The sequence below is a fragment of the Typopeltis vanoorti genome, chromosome 26 (genome assembly GCF_054136105.1).
Source record: "Typopeltis vanoorti isolate ZY-2024b chromosome 26, IOZ_Tvanoo_1.0, whole genome shotgun sequence".
NCBI lineage: Eukaryota > Metazoa > Arthropoda > Arachnida > Uropygi > Thelyphonidae > Typopeltis > Typopeltis vanoorti.
The window spans coordinates 14469609-14482986 of NC_143574.1; the positions used below are offsets into that span (position 1 = coordinate 14469609).

The 13378-nt window shown below is 34.3% G+C and overlaps 1 protein-coding gene across 6 annotated transcripts in view; it reads left to right on the forward strand.

The window, feature by feature from the left end:
• LOC150092347 (centromere protein I-like) overlaps positions 1 to 13378 on the forward strand; it is a 311409-nt gene that overhangs the window by 101794 nt on the left and 196237 nt on the right. The gene's annotated exons all lie outside the window — the stretch shown is intronic.

Here is a 13378-nt window from a genome sequence, read left to right on the forward strand (position 1 = left end):
AAAGGTAAACATCTTTTTAAAATTGTCCTAGGAGACTTTAATACCAGAATTGGTATACAAGAATCAATTGAAAGCTCAGTGGGAAATTTGAGATATGGTACAAGTAGAGGAGAATGACTAATAGAATTTGTGAAGAAAACCTCTACTTAATGAATTATTTTTTTCAGTAAAAATCATCATCCTCTCCAGTAGTAGACCTACACATACTGACCAGTGAATTAGACACTTTTATTTAATATACTTTTGGACCTCGTTTAGCAACTGCGAGTACTGATCCTCTTCAATTTCCTGTGCATAATTTGGTGAGATATGGGTCAGGAGCAGCTTTCATTAAATGCTTAGGTCAATTGGTGCAATAGGAAGTTCTGTTTGTCCATACAAGCCTTCTGAGATGATGATCACCTTTCTGACTGTCTTAGGACCACTGTCTCTTAAACAGTGTGGGTCATTTTTCCACTGATTAAACACCTGGGATATCCCGCCTTTTGCAAAACCAGCCAGCTCTGCTATTTTTAAAATAGTGGCTCTAGTCAGACAGGCACTCACAGTTAAGCCCTTTAATGAACTCTGAAATATCCTTTGATTTTCCCATTGTGAACAACACTATTGACAATTACTAACCAGCAGTAGCATCCTTAAATAGTTGCTTAGAATATGTGGTGATGCCTGTGACCAAGTATTTTGCATACATGCTGCGTAAGTGACATTTACGTATATCTGCATAAAGACTTCTAATTTAGACTTCTGCTACACTCTCAAGATATGACTTAGTTGGTTCTTTTACCTCTAAGAATCTATTGAAGGACTTGTTGAGAAATCCTGGTCTCCTGTCCATTCTGTTTATATGCTATGATCATTTTTATCAATATTGTTGGATATATTGTATTAATGATATCCTATTTAGGAACCCCGTCCCCATTATATCCTTGTTTTTCACATGGTTTAGTATTGTATATCCTGCAATTCTAATAAATTTCATTTCAATTGATGCATTCCATTGTTCACATATTTTCTGACTTCAGTCTTCACTCCCATAGGTAAGTATTGGTCTTGTTATTGTCTTTTCTGATATATCTCTATATTTTTGCTAGATCAAAAACTTGATTCAAAAATTAATTATTCTAAGTGCTTTTCTGTACCTTTGAATTTTATTATTCATTTCAGTTCGTTTTTAAGTCAGACTATAGCCAAGATAGTTGAAACAGCTAACTTGACTGGCTCAAATATTGCATTTTCAATATATATTTTATTACAAACTGGTTCCTTTCCTTGAAAGGCTACAGTTTTGTTTTTTTATTTTTGCAGTTGATATTTCCATATTAAATTTTAGAGCAGTAAGGTCTAAATAATGTATGGAGTACTGCAATTTATTTCATTATTAGCCAGGAGTACTTGGTCATCTGCATACAGCTTGTCAAGATAACTCTCGCTTTGTGATATGATGCCCAAGACCCCATGGAATCAAAGACTCATCTAGCATATCCTTTTATCATACACACAGCTCATCATACCATGCCTTAAATACAGTCAAATTTTCTGCAGACACCACACTCTCAGGTAAGGCATTCCAATCATTCACAACTCTGCATGCAAAAAACCTCCTTCTCACTCCCCTGTTCACACACCCTCCTTATACAGCTTCCAGGGATGTTCTCTCCTGATCTCCTACTGTTTTCTGTAGAACCTATCCAAGATTGATCCTATAACAACCCCTTACTAACTTGTAGGTCTCTATCATATCTCCGCCTCTTCCTCCTATCCACTAGACTCTGTAAATTGCATCTTCTCAACCTTTCCTCATATTCCAGTCAGAAACTACCTTAGTCAGTCACTTCTAGACCCTTTCCAACATCTCTTCATCCTTTTGAAAACCAGATGACCATATCTGTGCACAGTAGTCCATGTGTGGCCTAATTGAAGCCTTATACAATGGAACAAGAATCTCCCTACTTCTACAAGTCAGTGTGCTCTGCATCATTCCCAGAAGTCTTTGTGTTGTCGTCACAATTTGGGCAATGTATCCCTTAAATTTCAGATCCTTATCCACTATCACCCCAAGATATCTTATTTCCTCCACCTCTGACAGTATATCCCCACCAAACATAAGTAGCAGCATTCTCGCTAACACTTTTAGTCATCAACACATTAGCACTCAAGTCCTCATTCAGCTCACACTTCACACATACCCTCCTTCCATCCACCTTAAATATCCACAATTTATCTATGTAATCAAACAAGTACATGTAGCACACCTCGCATTTCATGAAATGACTGAAGTCGAAGTTAAATTCCTGCATGGACTAAGCCACCGCCATCTTTCTTTTGCTTGTTATTACACTAAGCTCTAATATCAACAAATTTGTAAATACATTTAAACAAAATATCCCACACATTAATAACACTACAAGCCCACAACCTTTATAACAACTCTTATTCATGAACACACATTTATATACTATTAATTATTTCAAAAAACATATCTGAAATGGGAGCTCTCTTTACACACCGCTACTTCTTTTGTGACATGAGCGACTTCCTTCCATGAACTGTCTCCAATGTCTGCATTCATATATATATATATATATATATATATATATAAAAAAGTGTAATGATGATAAAGATCAGCCATGTCAGATACCATGAGTTATTGGCTTCCAGTTTGACTGCTATGAGGTTATTTATTATTATTACTACTTGACACCTTCAAGGAGTTCAAAGACTCATCAAGTGAGGGCACTTACTGTTCATCTCCACCAACTATAGTGAACCGCATCATCTACACCAATCCAGAGTATTTTAGTAATAAGTTGTGACACCTTTTGGCTACTCGTATATGAAAATATGACTTGTGCAGTACTTCAACCATAGTAGATCTCTGGGTCTGGCTCCCACTGATGAGACCTCAATAAAGGTTGAAACCAGTCTGGGTAGTAACCCTTCCCATAATGCATAGCATTATACATGTCTGCAAGGAGATGTGCTTTGCATTATGGGATACTAAGGCAAGTGATGAGAAGTTTGTCCACCTTTGCCACAAGTTGCCCCAGTCCTGAAGATACTTCAGGTGCAAATACTTCAATAAAGGATTAAATCAAGTATATAATTTCTTGGTATCTTTAATTTATACTATAACCAAGTGAAAAAACTTCTAACAGGCTTGTCCATAATCCATAAATGCTACATATGTTGGTTTATTAAATTATGATTTTTAAATAGCAGTTAAAAAAAAAAAGTAACAGTCTGCACAGAATCTGCCCTTGTGGAATCCATTTTATTCCTCCCCTATGTTATCTTTGTAATGTCTCTTTATTTATTTATTTTTTTATTATTTTTGCATATGTTTTGTAACCACTATTGAGAAGACATTCTGCAATAATTTTCAGTCTTTACTGGTGCTGTTTATATATATATATATATATATATATATATAAATTGGAATAACTATGCCCTTCTGCTAGGATTCTGGTGGTTGTTTTCCACATCCCATATTGTATTTGGAAAATCTGACTGTTGATTGAAGAGTTTCATCAGCATATTTGAACTACTCCATGTTAATACCTCCATGTGACTTATTGTTTTTAAAGTTGCTAGCATATCCTTCAAAATCCTGTACAGAAACAAACATGTTCTACTAGATTATTTTTGGATTGGCTTACTTGTAATTCTTTTCTAGTGTGTGAACATACACTGAAAATACTGTAGCCATGTGGTTTATCAATCATGTTGATTCTTACACTCTCTTGTTTCTTGATTCATATTATTTAAAATTTTATAAGTTACTGGATTGAATTTTGGTAAGTCTCTCTCTCTAAATTAGATACAAAATTATTCCAGCTTTCTCTGTGTCATTTCCTCACCTTTCTTTTAGCTGTGGCTTTCTTTCTATTAAATTCAGTTTTATCTTTTTCACCTGGTTGATAAATACTTCTTGAAAGCATTTCTTTGATCTATTCTTTAATACTAGAAAAACGCTTATCCCACTGTCTAATTTCTTTTACGATGTCATTTCTTCTTCTTGCCAAAGCTTTAAAATGCTGTCTGTTTTAATATACCCCACATGTTTAGCTATTCTTCTTCAGTCGATTTACTGATTTGTATATCTGCTAAATTTTTTAACTCTCTGAGGAAAAAAGCCACTTTATGTTGGAGTCTTTTAAGAGAATAACTTTAAAGCAGTCCTCTTCTTTAGTTTCAAGTTTCATAATTCTCAGCCATCATGGAGGAAATCAAATCAGTGAGATTAACTGGAAGTGGTCAGTTTTCAGTTCAAAACCTTCTAAAAACCTTATGTCAAGAACAAATTTTGCTAATTTAGTATTTACTATTATGTATATTAGTATGTTAGTGATATGTCTTCTTGCCATCCAAATATATTTATAACAGTCTATGTGTGGGAAAAATATGTTTGAAACTTTAAAATTATCATGACCTACATAATTCTTTAGCCTTCTCCCATTTCTGTTAACTGTTTTGTGTCCCATGTGTACCAATGACTGAATTAATTTTACTATTGCCAGCTCTAACATTTATCACCATTGGATAGCTTCACTTATTTACTTTGTCATTTCTTGTAAGAAGGAGTAAAAGCCTTCATTACTTTGTTCATTGCCTTCCATCAGTGATTATACTCAAATGACAGTTCACATATCGTCCGTGTAATTTAATTCTGATTTTTTATTCATTTATTTCAATAAATATAATTAACTGATTTCTTTTCTAGGATTTTTATGTACCACTAGTGCCACACCTGCCTTTGCTCTCTCATTACTACTCATTTGTATATAAATTGTGTATAATTATTAATATATTTTTAGTCTCTCAACTATTTTTTTGGTTTCAATATTACTGCAGTGTTTATGTTCTTTTTGCTTAAGAGTTCATGTATTTGTTCATATAGTTGGACATTTTTAGATATCAAATTTGATTGTATTCCTATGTTTTCATTTCATATCTTCATTTGTAACCTGATTCCTAGCTGGTCTTTAACCCCTTTAAATCCAGTTATTTTATTTCCTTTTGAGACTTGAAAGCAGTTTATAGGTCCTACTAATAATTTTCTAGCCAAGAAGTAGTAAGTCCAATGATGGGAGTTCCATCTTATAGCCTCTGGACTGGCTTATATTATATTAACATTTCCTCCAATATAATGAAATAGGTTGCTGTGACTTGTTTCACCAGTCAGTGACTCGTTTGTGAAAATAAGCAGAAGCAAACTCATTAAAATTCTAGTAAACAGAGGGTTCGACAAATACCTATTAAATTGTATCAAGAATTACTATTCAGAAACACAAGCAGTAGTGAAATACAAAAACATAGAAACAGATCAAACAGCAATTAAAAAAGGAGTTATGCAGGGCTGCCCATTGTCACCATATTTATTTAATCTGTACCTAAAAGAAGTAGTAGATGAAGGACTACAGATGTGTGAAAGCATACTGTAAATGGAAGAAATATAACGCATTTAAAGTATGCTGACAACATAGTTATCACTACAGACAGCCAAGAAATATTACAAACTGTCCTGACCAAGCTACATCAAGCAAGTAACAAATATGATATGAAAATCAATTTTAGTAAAACAAAACTAATGGTAATAGGAAGAAAAAGGAAAGCAATCCACATGAAAATAGGAAACAATAATATAGAACAAGTAAAGCAATTCAATTACCTAGGCTCAGTGATCACTGAAGATCTAGACTATTTTGAAACCATAAAACATAGAATCAGTAATGGATGGATAACAATGGGCAGACTACAAAAACTATGGAACAATAAAAGATTAAGCAAAGAACTCAAATTAAGGATGAAAAAACAATGATAATTCCCACAGTACCCTATGGCTCAGAATGCTGGATCTTAAGAAAAAAAGAAATGAATAAACTAAATGCTTTTGAAATGAAATGCATAAGAAAAATCAATAGAACAAACTGGACAGAAAGAAAAACAAATGAAAAAAGTCAGAGAACTTAATTTAAAGAAACAATAATTACAGCACTAAAAAAAAAAGAGGCAACTAAGCTGGTTTGGACATGTTTCAAGAATGAACTGTGAAAGACTACCAAACATATTATTAAATGACAATTGAAGGACAGCCCAGCAGAGGAAGACCAAGAAAGAAATGGATTGGCAACATTATGGAAAGCACCCACTTAAACTCCATAATAGAACTTCATAAAAAGACAGCAGACAGAAAGAAATGGCAAAAATTTATCTTTGAGGAACTGAACCCGTCATGAGCGGAAGAGAAGAAGAAGAAGAAAGAAAGAAACCTGATGCTGGAGAATCATGGAAGCCTATTGGAAACCGAAGGAAGCTGAACTTGTGCAGCGTGCATGCAAATACCTCTCCTCAGATACTAGGACTACTGTTATACATGGAAAGCTATTCGTTTCAAGTTAATGCATTGTTTGTGTTTTACCTTGTAATTAACTGTTATTGCCAATGATGATGGCCTGTAATAGTCAGGCTGAAGTATATGGCTTTACATAAATATTAATACTTATTTCCTTGCGTTGTTTTATATGAATTAAAAACTTCTCCTTGCACAAGTATCTCTTAGAGAACAAGTTCTACTCTTCCTTTCCATGGTCTGACTATTGTGTCTGTCCTTCTGATCCACTTGCTGTGAGTAAGTCACAGAAATTATCCTTACTGGAATGAAGTCTTCGTTACCCATTCTACCCAAATTCTTGTCCACTTTCCAAGCCTTGGTTCAACAGAAAGTGTACCAGTGCAATTGGAGAATTTCAACTATCGGAGAATTAAGCTGAATTTCATCTTATCAGGTTTTCTATTAAGAAATCCAGCTTCATATACAGCCTATTCCAAAACATGCAATAAATGCAAAACAACCATAAGGAAATCTAAATCTGATTTCATAAAGGCAAACAGTAGAAAACTTGTTCCTGTCCAAATGGAAGCCATCCCTTCTGTCCCTTTAATAGGCCACTAGACACAACTTCTGCCTTTCTCCAATCCAGTTAATAGCAGTGTTGCAGCACTCAAAGATAAAACTGACCTCCTGGCATCACACATTTCCTCCAATTTATGCATAGTAGATGACCAAGGCAAATTGCCTTCTACCATACCATACCAGAATTTGAGCACCGTATGCCTCCTATGGTTTTTCAGCAAAAATAAGACATCAGAAAAATACTAAATAACATGGACACTAAAATGTCTTCTGGTCCTGATGGCATCTCTCTAGTTGTATTCATTGTGCTCCAGAGCTAACACCTGTCCTATATCAAGTATAGTCTTTTATACCTACTGGTATAAAAGGATGCAACCACATATGCAGTGTGTTTCAAAAAAGGAAAATTTTCATTGCCTCTCCAAAATAATGGAGAAAGTCATTAATAGTCAAATTCTCCACTACCTAGAGCCCTCATTAATCAATCTGATGTAAGGCTTATTTTTTGTCTATTCATAACCGTATTTTTAAAGGAAATTAACAGTTTGGACAAATATTAACTAAAATAAATTTAATTAATATTTTTAGTATTTCAGCAGAGTCAAATTGCTATCATCAGGGAACACAATATACAGTAGTATATGTGCACACAGGCACTACACTGAGTAATGAAAGTTTCCCAATATACTGGCAGCATCCCTTCACACACAAAAAAAACTCAGCATACATTAAAGCAAGTATAGAAAACCTCATACTGCAACACATGACATATGGTCAGTTTTGATGTTCTCTTCTCTGTTCACCAATTCCCCACTTAAAGACACTTTAGACCTTATTCAAGCTAAATTTCTTCTTAATATTTCAGCCTTGTTTAAGTTCGCCATGGACTCAGACTATTTTGTTTGGCAAGAAAAATTCTAGACAATTAGAAGGACTTCCATGGACTCTCTGCTTTCTCCCTCACCCCTCTGGCTAATTACTTCATGGAAACATTTGAAGAGAAAGCCTTATACTTTGCCCTACATAGACCAACATTTTAGCTATGCTTTGGTGATGTTTTCTCCATTTGGCCACATGTCCCCCCCCCCAGGATCCATTTCATTTTAGAAAAGGAAAATAACAAAGTCTCTCCTTCCCAGACACTTGAATCACATGCTAACTTGATGGATCCCTACATTCTCTGTTTACAGAAAACTCTCCCTGTCCCCAACAGTATGTGATTATTAAAACTATGTATAAAAGAGCTAAATTAATTAGTTCAGATTTTGTAGATTATTTTATCTATAATAGTCTCTTAAAAGAGACTAGTAATAGTCTCTTTTCTTCCAGGTATAGGATAAACACATATAGTGAAAGAGCACATCTCCCCATGACACCTTCTCACTGGTATTTCAGTTTCAATTGCTCCAAATTTTATTGTTGCCATAGTATTTTTATAGTACTGGAGTATATATTGAGTATTTTTTCCTGTTTTATTTTTTTGTTTTAAAATGTCAAGCAATTTATTTCTGCTTATTGAGTCAGATACTTCTTTAAAGTCTATAAAACAGCAGTAAAGATTTCTGTTTTTTTCCCACATTAATTCAGCTAATTATAAAAGAGTATAAATTTCATCTGTTGTAGTTCTCTCTCGTCTAAATATTGCTTATAAGTTGCTTTTGTTCTGTTTTGTATACTTCTGATAAATAATCTATATATGTGACTTAATAAGGTTATTAATCTCTAATTTAAACACTCCTATATACTGCTTTTTTTATGTATGGGAATTATTCTTCACAAATTGAAGAATAATTTCTAGTCATTAGGAATTTCCCAGCATTTAAGACTTGGCTAAATAACTGCACTAAATAATACTTTGCTGTTTTTCCTCCATACTTCCAAAGCTCTATCTGTATTTCATGTCTATCTAGTGCTTTGTTTTCATCTCTCTGATTATAATATTCCTTTCCATCTTTAATATCTTTTGGAGTCTTCTCACTTTACCAAACTTTTTTTTTCATAGCTTTCAACATTAGCATTTGCAAAAATTGGTTTAATATGGTCCATTCAGATTTCAGAATTTTATGTTAACTTCACCAGTTAGATTGCCTCCTTTGTAGAGGTTTGTGTGTTTTTAAAAGTTCTGTTATGATGGATAGCTGCATTCTGACATATATCTACTTTTTGATTTATCCAGTTTGATTTTGCTCCTCTACATTTAGATGTAATTTTATATTTTAACTGCTTGTGGTTTTCTATCAATTCAGATGTTCTCTGAGTAGAAGGTTTTTCATTTATCCTTTTCTTTTGGTGCCACTGGTGTATTATTTCAGTAGTAAGCCAATTATTATTAGATCTCTCTTTTTTTTTTTTTTTCTATAATGCTTGGTTTGTTGCCTCTAGTATTGTGCTTTTTAATTTTTCCAAAATTCTGTGTTTTTAAGAATTAAGGCGCTCATTTTATAATTAATTATTTTTTTTTATTAAACACATTTTGTGTGTTGGAATCTTTTAATTTTGAGATGTGGTCTTTTCATATTGATGATTGTTTTTGAATTTAAGCTTTATTTTTGCTAATAGAATTTCATGATCAAAATTCATATATATATATTTTAAGGTTTTTTTTTCATTTTGAAGTGAAGATTTCCATTTTTTCTTGACTACTATATAATCATTACAGTTTTTTACTTTCCTATAAAGTAAGGTCCATGTGTATTTATCACTATTAAAAAATAATAATAATAAAGTGTTAGTGATCACTAGTCCTGCTTTCTTGCAGAATTCAAAGAATCTTTTGCTTCTTTCATCAATCCAAATTTTCCCATTACTTCTTCCATGTCCTCAGAATACTTGCCTGTTTTTGCTTTGAACATGTATTTTCTATTGGTATTACCAATTTCTGTTTGCAGATTTGAGAGAAATTTCATATTCATCATCCACACAGGTTTTTATGCACCAGAGTGATCTAGTGCATAAACTTGTATTAACTTAATGTTTTTTTGTTTTTTTTTTGCATTTAATCTTAGCGAGATTAATCTTGAAGATACTGGAGTAATTTCTATTATTGAATTTCAAAGATGATTTTTACAGTAATTGCTGTTTCTTCTCTATGTACTCCATCTTTTCTTTCTGTATAAAATATTCTTGTATTTTGGATGTTAACGTATCCCTCGTATGTCCAATGTGTCTTTTGCATACCTATTATACTCCACTTAAAATTTATTAATTCTTCTTCTACCAGTTTTAAGTTTTCCAGTTTTAAATAATGTTCTAACATTGATTGTTGATATATTTGTGATATTCTTTGCTGACTTCTCATCTCCCTTAAATGGTTTCTGGTGAGACATGTTAACTGCTGCAAATGCAGTAACATTTAAAGCATCCTGTGACTGCTTTCTTCTGTTCACAGTAGTTATAAGCAAAATACTGCAGCCAGCTTGCTACTCCTATGCAAAGTCCATTTATTTATTTATTCATATAGGGTTTCCTCTCTTTTCTTCCCCGTCCCTATTGGGGCAAGTTGAGCCCCCTCATGGGGGTTAAGTATTTATGGCTGTAGATCCGTGTGTTCACGGGGCCGGTTTGCCTGCTTGCGAAATGAAAAACCCCAGATAAACTGGGAGAAAAAACCCTGCTGTCCATGCCCAAGACCAGCTAACTTGGCTATGGCTGAGGAAGATCCTTAAGCTCCTCACGTCGGCTACAGGAATCAAACCCAGGACACTCCTTTCCCAGGCATATGGTTGCGAAGCGCAAAGCCACTAGGCTAACTGCACGGACCTGCAAAGGCCATTAAGGATAGGGACAGACCCTTGGGAGAACTTCCTTTCAATACTTTCCACTTCTGTGGAATCTTCTGCTGAGACTCAAGTTATACAGCCAGGTCATGGGCATAGCCATTTCTGCTGAATGCTTCTTTAATATATATATATATATACAGGGTGTTCGGGATAAATTTGACAGTTTCGTAAGGAAAAAGAAAATCTTCTTTGTATCTATTAAATTTAATGAATTGACAAAAAAACATTACAGGCAGAGTTAATTACAATACTATCAACAAGATTTACTCAAAATAACCACCATTAGCATCGATCACAGCTTCAATTCTGCTTCGGAACCTCGAACAAGCTGATGCTGCAGTCTCCCTGGGAAGGGCCGCAAAAACTGTTTTAATTTTATCCATTAACTGGGCTTTTGTATTACTGGAAGTGCTTTTGGTGTCTTTTTCAACTGCGCCCCATACAAAATAATCCATGGGGTTAAGGTCTGGGGAGTTTGGAGGCCAAACATTTGGACTGGTGAAGTCGTAGAAATTTTCAGACAACCATTTTTGACTTTTCCCAGAGGTGTGGCAAGGGGCCGAATCCTGCTGCCATACATACGGCCTACCATTGCCTACCCTTGTTATCCACGGCCTTAACTACAGTTAGCAACTCCACGAACAAAGCCCGAATTCCAATGCCAGGGTTCTTCAACACCTGTTCCTGCAGATTTGCGAGGAATTCTGCTGTACGAACGCAATCAGATCGTCTGCTAGGGATCTTTCTTCATGCTACATCCTCGTAGTCACCATTGCAAGTCTCTAGTTCATGCCTGATTGTTTTTACTGTATTCAGGGAGCATTGGGCAGCAGTCGTAATATCCTTATTTTGATGGCGGGCACGAATCATCATGATACAAGTTATTCTCTTCCATGATTCAGGTGGGTTCCAGCTATCCATCCTTTCTGACATCTTGTATATGAATGAAGAAGGGTCCAAACTTTTAAATGAAGAGAAGTGTGTGTTAATACATGTAACTTACGGAAAAATATAATTAATTATAAATATGTCAAATTTATCCCGAACACCCTGTATATGCTGAAATCCCATCAACTTCCTGTTGCAGAATTTGTATTTTGATACCACTTATCAGAGTGCCCATTCATTAGTTGAACAATCTTTCGTGCATCTACTCTACTATGTGTGTACTTTCTACAGTCAGTAATTATTCTTTTACATTCCTTCTTTCTTTTCTTATACAATAACACTGTCAGTCTTGGTTGGTTGGGTGGTTAGTGTATCTGCTATCCAGCCAAGAGGCTTCAGGTTCTAATCCTGTAATGGGCATGGATGTTTGTGATTGTCTTACCAACTCTGTGTGGAAAGGGTATTTACAACCCTAACACTTATTCTAGCAGAAGGCTTCACTTCCCAAACCCTATGAGGTATACAGGAGTGACCATGTGGCATTCAGTGACATCACATGTGAATAATTAGGAAACATAAAACTAGAATTCTCGAGTTGTTTTTAGCTTGCAGAGCCAGTTTCTTTCCATATTCTGACTTAGCTTTGTATATAATACTAGCCTAGGCTCTAAAATTATCATATTATCATAATTGTCATTGTCCTTGTCCACGCAGTATTTCTTCCGGTTCTCTTTCTTGAGAATTTCACGCTTGATAAATTGCACATCGATTTCTTGCTAGCCTCATATATTATTTGAACTCTAGGGACATATTCCACTATTGCATCATTTGAGTAATTTTTTTAATTCTTCAATTGCACTGCTGTTATCCTTCTCAACCAATAACAGATTAGGGTAGTAAGCTTAATATTCTCCTCAGTTGGTCATAATTTCCTACATTGTAATTCAGCATGTAACTTTTTCTGAGCTGAACATTCATATACTTAGCCACTTTCCAGGTCAGTACGTATTATGTCTTTAAGTGAAACTACCTTCTAATAGTATAATCAATTCCAACACTCTCTGACCTTGAGCTCCCCCATTTTCATGCTGCTTAAGGAATTGTCTTGCATCAGCTCAAGAAATTAGACTTCATTCTTCATGTTAGATTTCACTGCTACCCAGTTGTGTTCAGATAATTAAAGTTTTCTGAGATAATTACTCATTTGTCACCTTTGAGGCTAATTTGACAATCATCTTCATATGCAACTCACCCACCCTGTCTGAACAACATTGCATTTTTCATCAACAAGGCAACAAACTCGATCCCTTTTCTTCTCGATGCTTCTGACATTTGAGTACAGACATAACCTCCAATGTCCTTTCTACACTCATCTTTCTAACCTTCTTGGTTCACTTGGACAACTTAGAGATCTTTATTTGTACCTCATGTTTTTACCTTATGCAGATATCCTTGTACAATTTAATGTCTGAACCCAGCACACACACATTCATCCTTTCTTCACACTGAACTCCCCAACTATGTACATTGATATTGTTAAATTGTGAATAAAGATATTTTGTTTTAATACTTCATTCACATTTAACATAATCCACCATGTCATAAGCAAGACTTGTAAATATTATTTGTTGTTAGTCTCTTGCTTGTAATATATTATTCATATAAATGCTTTGAGTTTTGTTTGCTATTAATTAATTATTTAATCTTAGAATATGTAATAATAATGAAAAGACTCTATATAAACATTTTATTTAGTTTATTCTGTAAAATTTATTATAAGAAACTGTGTCTATGTAAA